Raw genomic sequence first — 20,272 nt, forward strand, 5'->3', positions numbered from 1 at the left:
TTTACTAATGCAAGAGGATACAAGACAATCCTAACTGTGTCTGTCTGTCTGTCTGTCTGTCTGTCTGTCTGTCTCTCTCTCTCTCTCTCTCTCTCTCTGCACTTCATTCTCTGAGTCTTCTTGTCTATTTATGGGAAAAAAATTGTTCCTTAAGCCTGAATGTATGAGGGGAAAATACATGGTTTGAGCAGACACTTGTGTAAATTATTATAGACTAATAAAATCAGAAATCCAAGACACTGTATTTCCACTGCCACTAACCCATGGAAAGGTTCCTATTCCATTTTTATGCAGCTTCAAATGTACTTGTGGTTTTTTTAATCTCAGTTTAATTTTTGTAACATTTTTCCTACTTTATAGAGATCTTGCCTTCTGTGTGTTTCCTGCACAGGGTGTGTATGGGGGCGGGGGTGTCCTCCTACTGTATCCACTTCTATAGCAAGCTTTTATACCCAGTGTGGTGGTGGAACACACTTACAGTCCTAGTGTTTTAGTCAGTTTTTTTGCTGCTGTGACTATAGGACCTGACCAGAACAATTTTAGAGGAGAAAAAGCTCATTTAGGGGCTCATGGTTTCGGAGGTCTCAATCCATAGACCGCAGGCTCCATTCCTTGAGGCTCAAGGTGAGGCAGGACATCATGGAGAAAGAGGCAGAGGGAAGCAGCTCACATGATGATCAGAAAGCAGAGACTTCATTCTCCAGATAGAAAATACATACCCCATAGCCACACCTCCAATGAACCACTTCCTCCAACCACACCCACCTGACTCCAGTTACTACTCAGTTAATCCCATCAGAGATTAATTCACTGATTAAGACTCTCACAACCCAATCATTTGTCCTCTGAACCTCCTTGCTTTTAGGGGACACCTCACATCCAAACTATAACACCTAGGGACTTGGAAATTGAGGCAAGAGGATCACAAGTTCAAAGCCAGCAAGACCCTGTCTCAAAATAAAAAATAAAAAGGACTGGAAATGGCTCAGTGGTAAAACAACCTGGGGTTCCATCCCCAGTACCAAAAAAAAGAAAGAAAGAATGAAAAAGTTTCCTTGAGAATAATCTCCTATCAAGGAATGTCCTTGTTGTTTCACTTCCCCTGAAAGAGGAAATCAAATGGCAGTTCACAGCTACTCTAATAACCCTTACAATTTCACAGTGACATTGAAAAAGTGATAGTTTTTAGAGTCCAGAGAAAATCTGACCCTGATTTTCAAGTTAAAGTATCATGAATAATGAGAATGTAGACAAATTCAGGAAGCATTAGAAAGTTTAATAGGAGAAATTGTTGCTCCATCTTTGTACATCTCATACTCAGTGGTCTCCATTCTCCTAGTTTTGTTACTTTTTTTTTTATTTCCACTAAAATCCTTAGTATTCCTTATTTTTCTCTGGTAGTTTAAATCTATGAGTGGAAATAAGCATGCTTACTTATCTGAGTTAGTGCAGCTGTGCTTTCTGTATCAGTAGATTTGTATCTTTCATCAGTTCTGGAAAATTCTCCAATCACTAATTCACTCTTCAACTATTTCCTTTGCCTCCTTCTCTCCACTCACCCCCTTCAGGAAAGATGTGATAGTGACTCACTTTATCCACCAGGTTTCTTTTTGTCTCATTTTGAATTAAAAAAAAAAAAAGTGAATTTATTTACTTTTGTTTATTGTTTTACTTTAAGTAAACCAATATTTTAATTATCAATTGGCATAATTTAGAAATGACCATTTGCAAATTAAATATTTCGGTGATCATACTAATTTTCTCTTCTTTTTTTCTTTTTTGCTTGGTTTTGTTTTGTTGTTATTGTTTTGCAGAGGGGGGTTGGAGGACTGAATCCTGACCATACGAATTTCTTTTGCTTTATCATTCCTGTTTTTTTAAGTAAATTTTTTGCAGAATAAAATTTACAAATTTTAAGTGGAACTGGACAAAATCTAATAAATGCGTCCATTCATGAAGCCTACACCCCATTTAAGATCTAGAATATTCCCGGAAAGTTTCCCCTGTACAGCCAACACCTCACCACGACACTCCAGAACCATTGGTCTGATTTCTACCAATTTGTTACTTTTGCTCATTGCAGAATTTCAGCATATAAGTAGAACCATACAATCTTTCCTCCTTGGTCTCCAGTGTCTCTTATTCAGAATAATATAGGGAGCATCCATATTGCTGCATCAATCAGTAGTTGGTTCCTTTAATAACTGTGGCCATTGTATTAATAGGCCACAACTTATTCATCCACATACATTGCTTGCATTATTCCAAACAAATAAGTAATCTAAATTGTTACATTGTAAAATTGCACATATTGATATGAATTGGTGGCCTCTAACTGGCTTTTCTAGCTCTGAAATTCAATACGTTCTTACTGATAAGATGGATTGTTCCTTCACCCTATCTTCTACTATATTTTGCACCGTCCACTTTGGGGAACGATCCCTCTGGCCTCCCAGTTGTACTTCACACAATGCACCACTTTCTTCTTTGTGTTATAGTCACCTATATGCTTATCTAATTTCAGTCGCCCATCTCTATGATGCTGCTTCAGGACAGGATGCAAATGGTATTTATCTTTGCCTCCTTCACAGCACCGAGGCAATGGTTGGCATGTGAGAAGCACCCAGCAAACATTGCTGAGTGTGTAAATACATAAGTGAATTCCTCCACTTGAGGAATCATCATTGGCTCCCTGTTTTGTAGCTTGTCGTTCAAAATCTTCCACGGTTAGCTCCAACCTTGCTTTCCAGGTGCATCCCCATGAGTTTTCATACATAATATCTCTTCTCCAGATAAATTAGTCTAAATTTGGCAGCCTTCTGTGCCTGACCTATGATGTTCCTTCTAGAAGAACACACACACACACACACACACACACACACATGCCTGTCTTTATTATCCCTACCTCTTGAGCAAGAGTTAAGATCTCTAGGTTTCTGTGTCCAGGGCCCTTACACTACCCACATTTGTCTGCAGCGACCATCTGCAAATTAACAGTTGCAGATTGGATCCAGTAGGGGGAGGCATGCCCATAATCTCCCACTAAATCTGAGGCTTTTCTGTACCCCTTGAGATTTTAAAGCCACATATCTACAGAAACCTCCTATAGATTAGAGAAATAAACAACAGGTCAGCCATCCCCTTCCTCTAGCCATCCATAAACTGTGAGTCATCTCTACTAAGCAAAGCATGGTCACTTAGGCTCAAATAACAAAGACAAAACCACTCAACCACTTTCAGTCTTGAAGGACTTCACTCCTTTTGAGTCCTCATTAAAAAAATAATAATTAATAAATAAATAAAATGCACTCACATAGTGAGTTTTAATATGTTTTGTTGAATTAGGAGCCAATAATGGAAAGGTGAGAACCTTGCCTTTCATAAGCAGAGATTAGTTAAAAAGAGGGAAAAAATGAGCACTGTCCACTTTTTTTCCCATCTCCACCCACTTCTTTCTTCCAGTTAGATTTTTAAAATATGTTTTGTAACGGTTTACCACATGGCAGTTATTTTTTATACAGTAGGTGTAAGATACACGTTAGTCATTGGTTCATACTGAACACACCCCGGAAATCAACAGTCATCAGGAAACGGCAACTGTCACTCCCCTGGAGAAAAAAATAGCTCAGCCTGTTCCCACACTGGCAGCAGATCCCACCAGGAATGAATAAAGCAGTGTTTCATAAGACTACACCTTCTTGAAGCTGGAAGAGACCGTTCCAGCTTATGGATGGAAGAGTAAGCTCTAGAAGACAGAAGGGAGAGTCTACAGCCAGTTAGAGACCAAGCAGAAACTGGAACCCAGTCCTGGGGAGTGGTTTTGTTCAGGAGGCTCTTCACTGGCCAACCCCATTTACTGCACCTGCAGAGAAGGCAAGAGATGATATACTATCAGGATCACCTTTCTGCCCTTGTCCTTTAGGGACTCATTGAGAAGGCAACACGAACCCTGAGTCGTCTTGAACAAAGCCTCTCTAGGAAGAGAACCAACTTTTAGCTTTTTATGGCAGTTCATTGGCGCTTTTTTAAAAAGTCCTTGTGAGAAGGGAGGAAGAAAGCAAAAGCCAGCCACGGTGAAGATCGCAGGAGTCAGCACACACTCTATTCACTTTGATGATTATTTGGGGGGTATAGGAGGCAGTTGGAGCATACAGTCACATTAGGCAGTTACTCATCCCTTGAACCTAAAGTGTGTGTGGTCAGGTCACATTTTAAATCAGAAGTAGGACATAAATGTCGAAGGCTGTGTTGAAATAACCATGGTTATCCACAATGACACCGAAGCTCAGGACACTTTTCATGGTGGATCTCAAAGCACTCAGCAAACCTTCATTACATTTGAACACAGTGTTATTCTGAAGGAATATCATATTGTGACTTCCTTTTCATAAATCACAGAAAAGACAAATAATTACCTTTTAAAACCTAACTGGCAAGTTTGGTTTTTAGCCTTAATATTTCTATTTGTAATTGTTCCTAATTTTTCCAAATTGGCTTTAAAAGCCCTCTTGGGCATTCGTTTATATATACTCTAATTAAGTAATAAATAAGTAAAGTGATTGACTTAATCAGGATCAGAACTCATTAGCCCTGTGCTCCTTCAGAGGTAATACTAACTTTTCTCAATTCCTGACATAACATTCATACAAAGAACCCTCATAAAGCATCATCTGAAATTCCAGGGGTGGAGTGGAAAGCCATCCACCAGAAAGTACAGAGAAGCTCAAATTCTCTTCCCTGATGTACCTAGCACTAGTAACACTATTCCAGGAATTCAGGTTTACAATGAGGTAGGAGGAGGGGTGGAGGGAGTCAGAAAGCAAGGAGCAGCAGACAAGGATTGTTTAAATATTTATGGTTTCTTCATTTGAAATCAGAAAAGGATTCCCTACTTTTAAGACTTGAAGTGTCATGCTAATTAGGTACTTCAGATATTTTATATTATATCTGATGGGTTTTGACTTCAAAGGAGCATTGAGGGCAAAGTGCCAGCTGGCACAGAGCTACACTGCAGCCCCTGGAAGCATTCACCCTCCTCACACAGGGTTTCCTCGTCCTTCCCAAAGGAGCTCTACGCCCTGGGAGCGCAGTTCCTCAACTCCAAAGTGGACAATGAGATACAAGTGGAACTTCGATAGAGTCCCTGGAAAAAGTTTCTGAAAGGGGAACAACTCAGCTACAAAGGGAGCTCTTTTCCTGTTCCACCCAGGTCTCCTTCTTCCTAACTGGAATGTGGACAGGATAGCTGGAGCTTCACTGCCGTTCTGTGTCTTGAGGTAGCCCTTGGGCAAGGAAGCTCCACCCTGAGTGGGTAGAAGAAAGATGACAGGTACCAACCTACCTGATGACCTTGTTGGTGTCATGACCATGCTGAACTGCCTACCTCAAATTTCTTTCACATAACAGAAAGTCTTTGAATTGAGTTTTTATTATTTTATTCACTTACACAGGCAATTCAATGGCCTTTAGAGTTTAAGTGACCCTATTTTTTATTCAAACTGCCTTTGAAGCTGGGTGCAGTGGCGCATGCCTCTCATCCCAGTGATTCTTGCTTGGCCCAAGTTCAAGGCCATCCTCAGCAATTTGGCAAGGCTCCAAATAACTTAGTGAGATCCTGTCTCAGAATAAAAAATGAAAAGGGTTGGGGATGTAGCTTAGTGGTAGAGCATCCCTGGGTTCAATCCCCAGTGCCAAAATCAGAAAATAGAATTGCCTTTGGTTCTTGAGAAAGCAGTCAGCACTGCCTTCCTCGACTTCCTAGGACGAGTCCCGCAAGGCCTTCATGTTAACTCTGAAGGACACCAAGCACCCTGGGGCCCAAGGACAGCTCATGCTCCGATGATGGTGGGCCCTCTGCTCCTAGCTCACCCTACTGTCATGGAATTGAATTCCTGCTTACCTTTGAGCATCCTGGGGCTACATCATCAGGGAAAGAGACAAGTGTCACTTTAGATTCAAATGTTGGCCACATAATCTCTAATACAATCTGTGGTTTTATAATCTCACTGGGGGGCTATTTTAGATCCTAGGTCTCAGACTCGCAACCTAGGAGTCGCTGTGGCAGATATATGAATGTCATGAATATCTACCATGCTTCTTTCCACAAAAAAAGAGAGGAGAAAGGAAGGAGGGAGGGAAGGAGGAAAAAGGAAAGAAAAAGTTTGCACAGTGAACGGAGCCAAGGGCATGTCATAGAGCAAGACCAGAGCTGGGCAAATGATTTCCATCGAAAACAAATAACGGTAAATAGCACTCATTGTGTCATTGCTTGCTCTGGGCAGGCATTTGCTCCACGTGTTTCACACATACTAATTCACTTGATCCTCAACAAGTCTCTGAAGTTGGTGTCATGAGTGTTATGCTTCCTGTGCAGATGGAGAAATAGAGACAGGGAACCTTTAAGTGACTTGCCCAAAGTCTCCCGGTTACTACACAGTGGTCAGGATTGAAATGAGGTCTATATGACACCCCCCAGCCATACCCCAAAGATAGACAGTTAACTACCCACACCATTGTCCCCAGCAGCTTTAACCAGGCAATGCTGTACACTCAACTCGAGGACGAGGAGCTCTAGACAGAAAGTTCCTCGAGGTACTTGTGCTTTGTCCACTGCTGCATGCCGGAAGCTGAGCACACTACCTGGCATGTGACTGGCACTCAAGAGGTTGTTGAAGGAATGAAAAAAGGAGCACAGGAATGCTTGCAAGGAATGCTCAAAACATCCCAGCAGCCCGGGGGGCTCTGATCACGCTTAAAGAATTGCTTTTGGGGTTACTATGAAGACCAACCCAAGGAGAAACACTCCCAAGAAGGCTGCGTGGGATGTGCCACCTTCAGATCCTAACAAATCACTGGCACCAGCCACTGCAGGAAGTCATTAACAAAACCTTCCCAGGGAGGCTTATAAACCACTTTCGCTTACACTACCTCATTTAATCATCGCAACCACTAACTGAGAAAACTAGGCTCTGGTGACAGCCAGAATCCAGACTGGAGGCCTCACTTAGGACATTTACCCTAAGTGTCTGGCTAGTGGTGAGCTCAGTGTCCCCTGACTGCCCACCTTCCTCTCCTCACACCCCACACAACCATTGTCCTGCGTGTTCAGCTCTCCCAGGCCCACGATCTGCCCTCTGATCTTGGTGTTCCAGGTCTCTACTGTGGGGTAGCAAGACACCGAAGAAGCCTAACAACTTAAACAGCTACTGTCATCGCTCAGGGTCCTGAGGGTTGGTGCGGCTCTCCGACAGGTTCTTGCTCAAAGGCTCCTGTGAGGTTGCAGCCTGAGGTCGTCAGCGGGCAGTCATCCCAGGGCTCCTTGGGCGTCACTTTCTATGAGGATGCCCTCTGCTGGAGCTGTGGACCTGGCTGGGCCTCTGCCTGGGTCTGGGCTGCCCGCACAGTGGCTGGGTGTCCAGGCAGACCTCACAAGTGTTTCAAAGGCAGGACGTGGAAGCTGCCAGCCAGGGGAGGGCCTGACTCTGCACTGTCTCAAGGTGATTTCTACAGCAGCCTGTGGACCCAAGCACACGAGGCCCACCCCATTCCAGGATGTGGAGGAACAAGCACCCGATGGGGGAGCAGGAAAATCACATTGCTGAGCGGCTCACGGCTTGGGAGGTGTCGCGGCCATCTTTGGAAAATATGATCAGCCACCTCCACTTCGTCATTAACCTGCAGCTAAACCACACGGCTGCCGATACGTTTCCATTCACATTGTTATTACGTGTTTAATTGGGCACAGAATATTGTTCAATTTATTTTTTTAACTGTTGCCAAGGTTACACTTCAGGCCTCAACAGTTCTTAGTTCATATCCTGCTATACCTTTCCACAGCTATTTGAATTCAAACAGGTATTTTAGCCCAAGGATAAGAGAACTCAAGGAAGTTCTCCTATCCAATGGTCCCCATGCCAAATGGTGGGCATGGGTGAGGCTGCCACTATTTGTTTATATTTATGAGAGTCTTGTGTATCTGTGGCCAGATTCCAGCCTCTCAAAGAGGACCAGGCAAGAATATATTAACAGATCCGTTCAAATCCATCACAACAACACAATTTTTTCCAGTTCACAATGTCCTCTCTTTCCAACCGCGTGTGCAGACTCCTCCTCAGCTCCTCCTCTATGTTGCAATCAAACTTGACTCTCCCCTTAGACCTCCTGGCCTTGTCTGTTCTCCTTTCTCAGTGTTCCTGTTCCTCCTTCCCAACCCAGATTCCGCTCCACGTCGCCATTGGCTAGAACACTGACTTCCTTCATGGCCAGTTCAGATACACTTCCTTGACCCTCTGCCACTCCTGCTGTCTCCCTTAGACCCTCGACTTGCTTACCTGAGCTGCAGCCTGTTGGCTTCGCTTCACTTCCCTACCCAACGGGGCACACACCTCCCACACAGCAGATGTTCCATGAATACATGTTAAATCGGATTAAGCTCCAGGAATGTCACTGTCTTATATCATCATTTTCTCTAATGGCCTACGCCTCCAAAGACCTTACTCACCCTCCAGGAACGTTCTTCCTTCACCTTCATCCATTCGCTCACTCATTATTCAACAATTATTGACTGGGAATAGTCCTTGTGCTGAACCTAAAGAAACTTTGAACATAACTGAATCTGGGTTAAACACTCACGCTTCTATAAGTAAAGTTATCCTGCCAAAGAAACAGGCATGCATGTCACTTGCTTACTCCTATTTGGTACCTTGAAGACCAAAAGAGTTGTACCTTCCAGCTAACCACAAAGACCTGAATGTATCTTCTACAGGTAGATCCAAGTTTTTCTGTCTTCTTTCTACTCCACGTACTCTTGGCAGCCAAACCTTGAGCTGCCTCTGAAATATGACTGCTTCTGATCACTGCACACATGTGAGACATCCTTACGGATCCTTCCTGATTCTGCCTTTGTGCCACTCACACTGAGCCTCCATTTCCTCAAGTGAATGGGGACAATGATGGCCGCCATGCTGGAGGTCACTGACAGCAATTAATGAGCTAGTAACGAACACCTTACCACCCTGCCTGGTGCATGGTAAGCAGTTATAAATGCTAGGTGTTCTGGTTGTTTTTAAATTATTATTGTCTTGGATCTGTCAAAAAATTACAGATCATTGTTCTAGACTAGCTCCTGCCCTAGGTCCAACAGACCAGAGTAAAAATCAAAATGGAGTCACTCATGCTGTAGTTGGTAAGGCCAAACCAACTGTCATTTACCCAACCTTCGGAGAAGGCAGGATTAGAAGAGAGAATAGCCAAGTTTTCCAAACAGGTCAGTTTCAACTGGCATGGTAATAAAATTCCCTCTTGCTTAAATCCTTACCAAAAAAAAGTAGCCTGATGGCAACAATTATTTTTCTATTGTTCTGTTGTCCTGTTCCTGCCCTATAAGGAAAGTCGATTTGAAATGACCAACCCATTTTTCTTTGCTGCTTTCTTCAACACTGCTTTGCCTATAAACCCAAGCTCCCCTGCTCAGCTCCTTGGAATACTTACTCTATGAAATGAAGTGTTGACTGATTCTAGAATAACAAATAAAGCCAATTAAGATCTTTAAATCATATTGCTGTAATTTTGTCTTTTGACAAGTGTGTTTCTCAGAAGCAGACCCCAAGACAAGGAGGGTGTGATTGGAGGCACAAAATCAGGGGAGAGAAAAGCAGGATTAAAGAAGAAATCAAACTGGAGCTGGCATGCTCTGCTGTGGGGTCACAGTTGTCCTCTGCAAAACATTTTGAGAAATCTCTTCTCTGATTGGCCTTTTCCCTCCACAGCCTCAATTTTCTGTTCTACTTTCAGGTTTCTTTTACCAGCTATAGCCTGTTCATTCATTCAGCAAATATTACTGAGTCCTAGGTGCCACGCACTGTGCTAGGACCTGGGAATATATCACTGTAATGGTTAATTTGAATTGTCAACTTGATTGGATTAAGAGATGCCAATGATTAAGAGGCTTCTAGGAATGTCCATGAGGGTGTATCTAGGAATGATTGGCATGTGGGATAGGAACTGAAGTGGAGCCCCTCCCTAAGTGTGGGCACCACCTCCCAATAGGATGGAATAGAAGCTGGAAGAACAAGGAAGCAGATGCAAATGCAAACCCGGCTCTTCTTGAACAGGTTCTTGATTGCTGCTTTGATCGTCTGAGGATATCGAACTTTCAATTCTTCACCTTTCCAAAGTAGACTCTGTCAGTGATTCTCCAGGTAGTTTCCAGAAGCCTTGATCTGGGACTAGGGTGGCACTGTTGATCCTTCTTGTTCTGGGGATTCCACGTCTTAGACTGCGCAACTGCTGGTTCTTCCAGCTCTCCAGATGCAGACGGCCATTGCGGACTATTCAGCTTCTGGTGGTGTAAGCCAATCTAATAAATCCCCTTTTATAATCATATTTCCTGTTGATTCTGTTCCTCTAGAGAACCCTGACTAATACAATCACTGAACAAAATAGGCAAAACTCTGTGCTCTCATGGAAATCTCCACTGGTGCCAATTTTTACCACTTTTCAAAATAGACCCGATTTCCAGAAATAGCCAAAAGTCAGAGGAGATACATTTAATTTCCATAACAGCATTTTTTATTCAAAGTTGGCTTTACAAATTAATAATATTGATTTTCTTCTAAGCTTCTTAATCTAATCTTTCCCAGGCAATGATTTTTCAAGAACTCCTTTAAAATTTTACCTTTTTAAGCTATATAAGTATATAATCACACTGTCAAAAACTTGGAAATTAGAAAAAAGAAAATTATTCACCTATAATTCCACAGATTCACTACAATTACTATTAACATTTGGAGGTATTTTCTTCCTGTCTTTCTTTGGGACTTTTTTTGTTTTAATTTGAGATCATTTGTGTATATCATGATTCCTTTCTTTATATTTTACCATAAGCATAGTCCTACAGTCTCTGTCTGTCTCGTGTGTGTGCGCGCGCGCGTGTGTGGGTACATGTGCATGTGCGCACAGGCACACGAGTATGGTTGCAGGTCTCAAACGCAGTGCCACTCTACCAGTGAGCTACATCCCCACCCTTTTTTTTTCTTTTCTTTTTTTTTTTTTAAGACAGGGTCTCACTGAGCTGCTGAGAGTCTTACTAAATTGCTGGGGCTGGCCTCAAACCTGTGATCCTCCTGCCTCCCAAGTAGCTGAGACTACAGGTGTGCTCCACCATGCCTGGCTAATATCATTCCTTGCTCACACATTCCTTATAAATAGCCCTTTCCTGTTCTAGAACTGACCAAGTTTTAAAACAATTCCAAATGGAGAGTTCCAAGTGCATGTGTAGCAACAAAACCATCGCTGAAATGAGTTCACTCCCAGGGAACTCATTGAAGGATGATTCTGATCTGGATATCTCGGGTTTATCGTGTGACCTCAAGAAAACCAATAATGTTACCAGGCAGTTTTATATTTCACATGTTTAAGGAGTGCTGTGTAAGTTTCCCAGGAGGCCCCCCTAAAAGAAGAATTCTCAGAATTTGCTAATCATCTCTGTCCCACAGCTTCCCCACAAGGACCTCCTAAACCTCCAAAAGACTGCTCTGCAACCTCAGGGTTACAGGGCTTGGAGAACATGTGACGTCCTGTGCTTTGCCAGTACTACTCCTGCCAGGGCCTCGGCTGATCCCCGAAGGGCCCTCCCTACGGTTTTCCCGGAAGGACCCCGCAAGGTCTCATTGTCACCAGCTCTTCCAAAGGCTCTCCAAGGCCACAGACATCTGTTAGACATGAACCAAGACAAGACAGCTGGGCAAGCTCACAAGGAAGGAAGCCTGCTGTAGAAGGGGTGCCCTGTGTCCCTCGGAAAGTCACAGCTAACTATTGTTTAGTTTCCAAAGGCCTAAGTTAAAAGTCGTTGCTGATTCCAGGGTCAGTCTCTTGGCCTGTGGCGGAGTTAGAGAAAGGGAATGGACACAGAAGTGCCTGTGTCCCCAAGAATTGCTGCCAGCCGCTGACAGAGCAGCTGAGCGGCTGCTGCCAAGAGCCAGGACTCCCTCTCGAGAGGACCTGGCCTCCAGGAGACCACACGACAGCACAGACAACGGGCCTTAGCTCTCTGTGGCTTCTGCCTGCCCAGCTTGGCATTTGCTGTGCATCCTGGACTCACCAAGTCCGAACTCCCTGGAAACTGTAATAATTGCAGTGAAAACTGTCCAACAGACCAGCCCGCACTCTCAGGCAGGCTGGTGTATGAGCAGTCTTCTTGGATTGTCCCACCAGTGAGCCTTAGGAAAGGAGAGCCAGTTATAAAAGTATACCAGCGGTTCAAAGTGGGGTAGTGCTTTCACGCTGGGTGTCTTATCATTTTCTTCGGCGGATATGTGACATCAATCACAGGCCCTGTTTTTGAAGAGAAGGAGCCCTCTGTGGACAGAAGCGGGCAACCCAGGAGCAATGGAAAAGAAAACCAGTCTCTGAGCTGCTGTCTGCTGCTTTCCCTTCACAGCTTCTGCAACTCTTCAGAAGCCTTAGAGTGACAAGGGATAGGCCTAGAAGGGGGTCACTAGGGGCAAAGTGTCATGCCTGGGTGCTGGCCCACAGGAGGGTCCAGTGAGGGCTCTCCAGGATTAGAACTGGAAATGATCTCACTTGATGGGCTCAGCCCATGATTTTTATTTCTACTGGGGGTTGAGGGAAGGAGCAGTTCCTGAAAAAACACCTCCTAAAAAGAGCCCCAAGGAGACCAGGTTCAAGCAAACAGTAACACACACTTTCCTATTCCACCACGGTGGGATTCAAGGGCTCCTGTATCATAACACCTCCTGTAAGGAATTAGCCAAAGAAACACTGAAGGGCCCTGTGATAAGACAGTCTAATCTGGGCCTCTGGGAGGGAGGCCCACTGAGGCAGGTTTCCCTGAAGCCATGGCAGTGGGTTGAAGCGGAGCCTCCAGAAGGTAGGAAACTGCAAACCACAAAGGATGTTTAGCATGAGCGTCTCAGAAGCTGCGCTGATACACAGCTGCTAATTAGCTCTGGTGAAGATACATCTGCTATTAAAATGATGATGGGCTGCTGCCCCAAATCCTTCCAGTGCTGCTCCTCCTCCCTCTTCCCACCCCAAACTCACAGCAGTAAAAGCCAAGGGTACACATCTCGAGGGGCCAACCTGGCACTTGCCAGCCTGGGGGCACCTGAGAGCATATGGGGGCAGCCTCAGCTCCGTCCCTGCACATCCTCCTGGCCATCAAAGACCCAGACAATAGCACTGGGATGTGCCCAGTGCCCAAGGCATCCTCAAGAGGTGGCTCCTGGGAGATCAGCTCCATGGGGTGCCAGGTCATCATTTTGAACACAACCCCTGCCATCATATGGATCGAATGGCAGGAATTAACACCCTATTTAAGACTTTCTTGGATCTTAAATTAGCAAAGTGCATGCACATAGCTATGGACTGCTTTTTTTTCTATGTAAAGAAAATTCTAGAGCAGAGAACATTCGAATAACATTCCTATAAACTGTAGACTTAGTGTCAGCTCAGGTGGAACCAGGACTCTGAGGTCCCTCAAAGCCATCAGGAAGGACTGATCTTCCAATGAAGGGTTTGTGGAAAGACTTCCCTTCATCTGTTAGGCTCTTTCTAACCAGAAGGAGAACACTTGACCATGTTCAAAGAAGGTTTAGGAGAAACGGTGACCCCAGATGGATGTGCCAAGCTCAGTGGCTCATCTTTCATGAGGAAAATTGTTCCCATGTCTGCAGCAAGATTGCCAAGTGAGTAATCAGCAAGGGCTAAATGGCCTCTAGCTCATCCCATCAATTCTAATTATTTTTCCTTGGTGGTCCTGCATTCCTACCATGCATTTTTTCATGATAATCAAGCATATGTCATATTCAGACAGGAAATTCTCTGGCTGCATCTTTAATGACTGACTTGTAAAGAAGGGGACCTGCTCCAGTTGAGTTGCTCCCTCTCTGTCCTCAGCTTTTCTACTTTGGTGTTATCATGCCCAATCATCTTTGATTTAACAAATACTTGTTACTTTTTTTTAAATACCTGAATGCAGATCAACATCATCCTTAATATGCCAATGTTATGGTTTGGATGTGAGATGTCCCCCAAAAACTCATGTGTGAGACAATACAGGAAGGTTTGGAGGGGAAACGTTTGAGTTATGAGAACCTCAGCCCAATAAGTGAGTTAATTCCCTGGTGAGATTAACTGAGTGGAAACCGAAGGTAGGTAGGGTGTGGCTGGAGGAGGTGGGTCATTGAGGACGTGTCTTTGGGGTATATATTTTGTATCTGGTGAATAGAGTCAGCCTCTCTCTCTCTCTGTCTCTCCCCCCGCCTCCCTGTTTTCTGATCATCATGTGAGCTGCTTTCCTCCACCACATTCCTCCTGTATGATATTCTGCCTCACCTTGAACCCTGAGGAATAGATTCCACTGTCTATGAATTGAGACCTCTGAAACCGTGAGTCCTCAAATACTTTTCCTCCTCTAAAATTGTTCTGGTCAGGTCCTTAGTCACTGCAGAAAAAAAAAAAAAAAGACAGCCAACATCTATTATTTCATTATGTTATGATATTCTGAGTATAATTATTACTACAGCTACTCTGAAAAAAATAGTTCACCAAGACCAGTTACAGTATTTAAGTAAAATCAATGTTAGGTGGTCCTAGAGCAATCAGAGATACATGCTAAAGTGTAGTACTTGCACTTGAGACTCTTTCCTTGCTCTGAAACCAGCGTGCTGCAGGGTGGGAGAACTAGTGCCTATTATTTCATGAGGACATTGCTTAAAGCAGAGTTAATTTTACCTAAGTAAAGTGTCCTGTGATGGCTCTTGCAATCCTAGTAGTTTCTTCATTTCTATCTTCAAGTCTTCCAATTCCAAAGAGAATGACCCTTCCCATGTAAGTGAATGACCTGTTCATTTTTCAGTAACATGAATAACCAACAGATATTTGTCAGCTGCAAAACAGGCCAATGACAGGCTCAGTCAACCTCAAGGAGTTGAAGTAGCCTTTCAGGGCCATTCTGAGTTTGGCTTAGGTGACCAGACCTTCATCAATCCAAATCAATCTGTACATGAGCTATCCTGGGAACGCCCATGACCTTGGGCAGGGCAAGGCGATGCCTCAGGAGCTTGACAGCTGAAGGTTATCTGCTGATGGCGCTCCTGGGAGGTCTGGGTGGTGCAATAGAGTCCACCGCAAATACACAGTGCTGTCAGGAAGATCATGTGAGTGTGGAGGACATTACAGCACACCACCATGGGAACAAGATAGAGAAGAATGCTGGGCTCCATGGCTCCAAGACATTTACTGTACACACAGGGGGTGAGGGAAGCCCTCCCCAGAGTCTTGTGGAAATGGGCTGTGAAGGTACAGACAAAGGATCTGCAACAATAGCACATGCAGAGAGAAATACACATGCAAAGGGGCAGAGTATAAGTAGCTCAAATGGGAGGCAAAGGTGAGGCTGAAGTGCGGGCCAGAGGCTGTCTGCCAGGCTGAAGATTAGGACTATCAGTCTAGAGCCACCGAAGGATTCCAAGCAAGGCAGTGGCATGAACAGAAGTGCCCTTGGAAAGACTGTAATAGTTGCAGTATGCTTTATAAATTGTAGGGGAAACCTAGCAATTTTGAGTGTTGTAGTGCTTTGGATCAAAGGTGATAGTGATTTGTGGGGATGGAAAGATGTGGACAGATCAAAAGATAATCATGTGGTGAAATGAAGAGAATCTGATGACAGACTGGATGTGGGAGGTGTAGATGAGGGAGAGTCGGGATGACAGCCAGAGGTCTGGAAGGAAGATCAGGGCATTCACTGAGTGAGGGCAGATTTCAGGGGGAAAGATGCGCACGGGCGCTGACTCTTGGATACCTTAAATTGAGACACCTTTCAGTTGTCCACTAAGCTGCTGCCATGTGTGTCTGAAGCTCAGGGGTGGTTCCTGCAGTACAGATGCAGGCTGAGGCGTCAACAGCATCCCTCTGGGAAAAAAGGTCCCAGGCATGGATGGATTCTCCTACAGACATAGGTAAACAATGAGAAGACACCAAGGTCTAGAATTACTAGAACTACAAGGAACATTGATGTTTTTAAAAAATGGTTGTAGGGAGAGGAAAAAGAAAGACCTGGGAATGTCAAGAGGAAAACTGAAAAGGTTTAGGAGAACACAAGCCCAGAGAAGAAGGAAATAATTACAGAAGGTTGGTAAACCATACTGGGGTTTGTGGGGGATCGACAACTCTTTCCTGTTTTCCCTAATTGCATTCTGGCCTGACTCAGAGGTAATAAGGGAGTAGGGGCTGGGAGAACTGCTTCCGGCCTTCATTACTGATGAGGCTGACGATAGGCTGTGGCTTAGGTTGTGCGTAGTATTGACCTCCCCAGTACTGAAACCTGCCCACCTCGCCTGCCCGGGCACAGGCAGCCCTGGAGCAGCGTACGCCTCTTTGCACAAGGGCACAGAGGAAGAGCAAGTCAGAACACCAGCTCCCTGTGGCAGCTGCTCCAAAAGAAAAAGAGGCAGGTGCAATTGTGCCTGCCCAGTTCCTCCTCCTAAAGTCACCAACCAGGTGAATGAACCCCCTTGGAGACAAACATCAGGACTGAGGGAAAAGCCTTCCCTCCCCCTCCCATTCACACACATGCAATAAGCCCTGGGAAGAGTCCCTTGGGTGACACTGGGGAGGGGAGTTCCTGGAGTGGCAGGGAGGAGAGCCAGACTGCAAGGCTCCAGGGAAAGAACAAGAGGAAAGGAATGGGGACAACCAGCCTTCTCCAATTCTTTCAAGGAGTTTGTTATGACAACTTCTCCAGTAAGGTAGGGCTGTTATCTGTAGACTTTAATTTTATTGATACCTATTAGGAAAATCCAGACCCATGGAGCTAGAATAAGGTCTGATGAACTTCCTAGGGAAAGACACAAGAAAGAGCCAGGGAAAGGTGGTGTTTTGGTGTCAGCAGACTCACAAGAAGTACACCTGGGTCAGATGGTGGAAAGCTGCAGATGGACGAGCATCGGGGCCTAGCGCCTGGGGCATCTGTGTTTCTTCTCAAGATGGTTCATTGCACCAGATTCGTGATGTGGTCAAAGGGACACAGAGACACAGAGACCTTCAGAAAGAATTTTAACCAAAAAAACAGAAGACAATTGGAGAAAGAATATGTACTCATCAAAAGGCCAGGCCAACAAATGGACCACAAGTGTCAGTGGCTTAATAAAAGTAAATCTACATTTTACTCATGTTTACTCTATTGCAGATTGGGTAACTCTTCAACCTGTAGCTTCACCCAGGACACGTAACCCTCTAGACTGAAGTGAATGGGGAGGGGAGAAGAGAGTCACTCACAGGACAGAATGCAGTCTGATGGCTCCCCCTGGGCTCTCCATGGGCTTTTGAAGAGGGGAAATGTCGACCCTGGTGAGCCCTGGTAGACTCCATCTGCTATGGTTTGAATCTGAAATGTCCTCCAACGGCCCATGTGTTGAAGGCTTAGTCCCCAACTCACGGTGCTTCAGGAGATGATAGAATCTTTAAGAGATGGAGCCTAGTTGGATGAAGTTGGGTCATTGGGAGTGTACCCTTCAAGGAGACATTGAGACCCCAGCCCTCCGTCTCCCTTTGCTTCCCTGCTGCCATGAGATAAACGAGCCTCCTTTTCCACACACTTTCCACCATGATGTACTGTGCCAACACAAGCCCAAAGCAACAGTGTCAAGTGACCATGGACAGGAACCTCTGAAACTGTGAACCCAAACAAACCTTTTCTACTCCTAAGTTAATTATGTGAGATATTTTGTCACAGTAGTGGAAAACTGACTTAGGTACCACCACAGAATGAAAAACCCTCATGGACCTTGAAGAAGTTTACTTTTTTGTTTGTTTTGTTGTCCCAATAGGCACAAATGTTTAAAGGAATAAATAAATACCACTGAAATGGGTATTTTTATCCATAGCATGAAATCATAGCAGCATAATGCCTAGAACATGGGCCTAAATAAGTATCGATTAGTTTAGTTAATGTCTTGACATTTAACAGAGAGAGAGAAAATAATGAAAGGTTTTTTTCCCCCTCCAAAAGTTGAAATATTCTGGTTTTGCTTTCTTCCTCCTGTTTTTCCACATCCTATGTTTTTGGCTGCTGGTTTGGAGGCCATAATCAGAGGCAAGGAAGAAAGATGCTTAGGAAAGCAGAGTGGTTCAGTGCTTTAAAACTGACCACTAAAAAGACTTTGCTCTTTCCTTTCTTTTCAGAGGGGAACATTTGGAAAGGATCATGGCCTAGAGGAGTGTCCAAACACACGAGTATGGTTCCTGTGGCTCTGGAAAGGACCTCAAAGGCTCCTAAAATCTCCTCAGTGCTCACTATTGTGGGAAATCTCTAAAACACTCTGTTGCAGAACTGCAGGAAAGTAATTGAAGAAAAGGTTTCAATCATTTTGCAGGAGGCAACAGCTTAACATTCCTGCTCAAAAATAAATGATGAAAATCAGGTTTTGCAATTCATGAATTCAGCAGGCATTTATTAAACATTTTATATATCTGCAAAGCATTATACCAGATACAGTGGAGGATATGAAAAATGAATGGGCTAGTCCCAGTTTGCAAGGAGCTAGTTGGAGTCATTTAAATAAATATCTTATTAGATTATAAGGGGAAATGATTCTGAATAGATGAGAGAAGTTAGCATGGACTTGGTACAGGAGGGGTGTTCAACCTGCAGTGAGCACAGTTTTGGCAGAAGACTTTGGAATAGTGGCTGCTCTCTGGCTATTCCTCACTAACCCCGTATGCATAGGTGGCTGAGGTCTTGACCTGCCTGAATGGTGACATTCCAGGGCATTCCTCCCAGATGCTACACCAGGTATGGATTAAGGCCTTGGAACTGTGGGGCCCCTGGGACACTCCAGATATTTTATCTGGAGCGGGTTCCAGAATGTATATTCAAATGAAGGCCCAGGTCAGGAGTGTAGCTCAATGGTAGTGCTCATGCCCTAACATGCACAAGGCCCTGGGTTTGATCCCCATCACTGCAGAAATAATAATAATTAATAAAATAAAGGCCCCAGAATATTCTGATATTTAGGGCATTAACAAAATGAACCTTTAATGTTACACTAAGAGTCTAAAGATCATTCTGAAGGGCAGAGAGTGAGTCAGTTTTTGGAGAAAGAGTGGCACAATCCAATCTGTCCCTAAGAAAGTTCACTGAACACTAGTCAAAGGAGGAATGAATCAGTGGCAGACCTGAAGTATGCAAAAGATCTGAAAGAACACCTCTTCCCTGAGAGGCAGACACCTTCCCGCCTATCCTCAAGTGATCTTCTCCAGAATCCTCCAGAGGAAAGAGACCTCACGTGATCACAAATATTCCACTTTGGCTGGATAACTCACTACTATATACAATGCAGCATCCCAAGTTCTTACAAAGCAGGCCTCTGTCCTGAAATAATTGGAGAGTTTCCAGAGGGTATCCCAGGTGTGCGCCCCTTCCTACTAGGCTCCAAAGGTCCTGCCTCTCTCCAGTGCATCCACTCACTTGCTGCCAAGTTTCCTCTTGAAGCTCCACTTCTTGAGCAACCAGCCCAAGCCCTTGGAGATAATGCCAGCTGTAGGCTCTTAGGAGAGTGAGGATGGATGACCGCCTACCTTTTGCATGAATGGATTCTCTACCCACATGTTACTTGAAGCCTAATGTGTAACAGATCCTAATGGGACCAGATCCTTTGGTTTTTATTTTTATTGATGATATCTCTCTTTCTCTCTCCCCGCCCCCGCCACTTCCTTTTTTTTTTCCAGTACTGGGAACTAAACTTAGGGGCATTTTACCACTGAGCTATATCCTCAATCCCTTTACTTTTTATTTTGAGGCAAGGTCTCACTAAGCTGCTGAGGGTCTCACTAAGTTGCTGACCTCAAACTTGAGATCCTCCTGTCCTTGCCTCCTAAGTCATTGAGATCACAGGAGTATGCCACCATGCCCAGTCCTCCTTCAGATCTAGACTTGCATGCAGGAGGTTGGACTGAAGCTCATTCTCTTCTTCAAATCTTAGTTCTCTGCCTGTTTTATTTTGGTCTGGCCTAATCATACTTGGAACTCTCTCCCCTGTGAAGAAGTTCTGGTACTAGGGGTCCCTCAGGCAGGCTCTCCCCACAGGCCACCCCACTGATTGTCAGAAATACCTGAGCAGTGGGCACAGCTTGGGTCCCCCTCTCAGGTGGTTCATTAATAGCTGAAGGTGACCAATGATTCACAAGTTACACTTGCACAAGGATAAGCCCCCAATGTGCTGAAACCTGTCTCATCATAGGTATGATATTT

Source organism: Sciurus carolinensis, chromosome 6, assembly GCF_902686445.1.
Source record: "Sciurus carolinensis chromosome 6, mSciCar1.2, whole genome shotgun sequence".
In the NCBI taxonomy this organism is placed as follows: domain Eukaryota; kingdom Metazoa; phylum Chordata; class Mammalia; order Rodentia; family Sciuridae; genus Sciurus; species Sciurus carolinensis.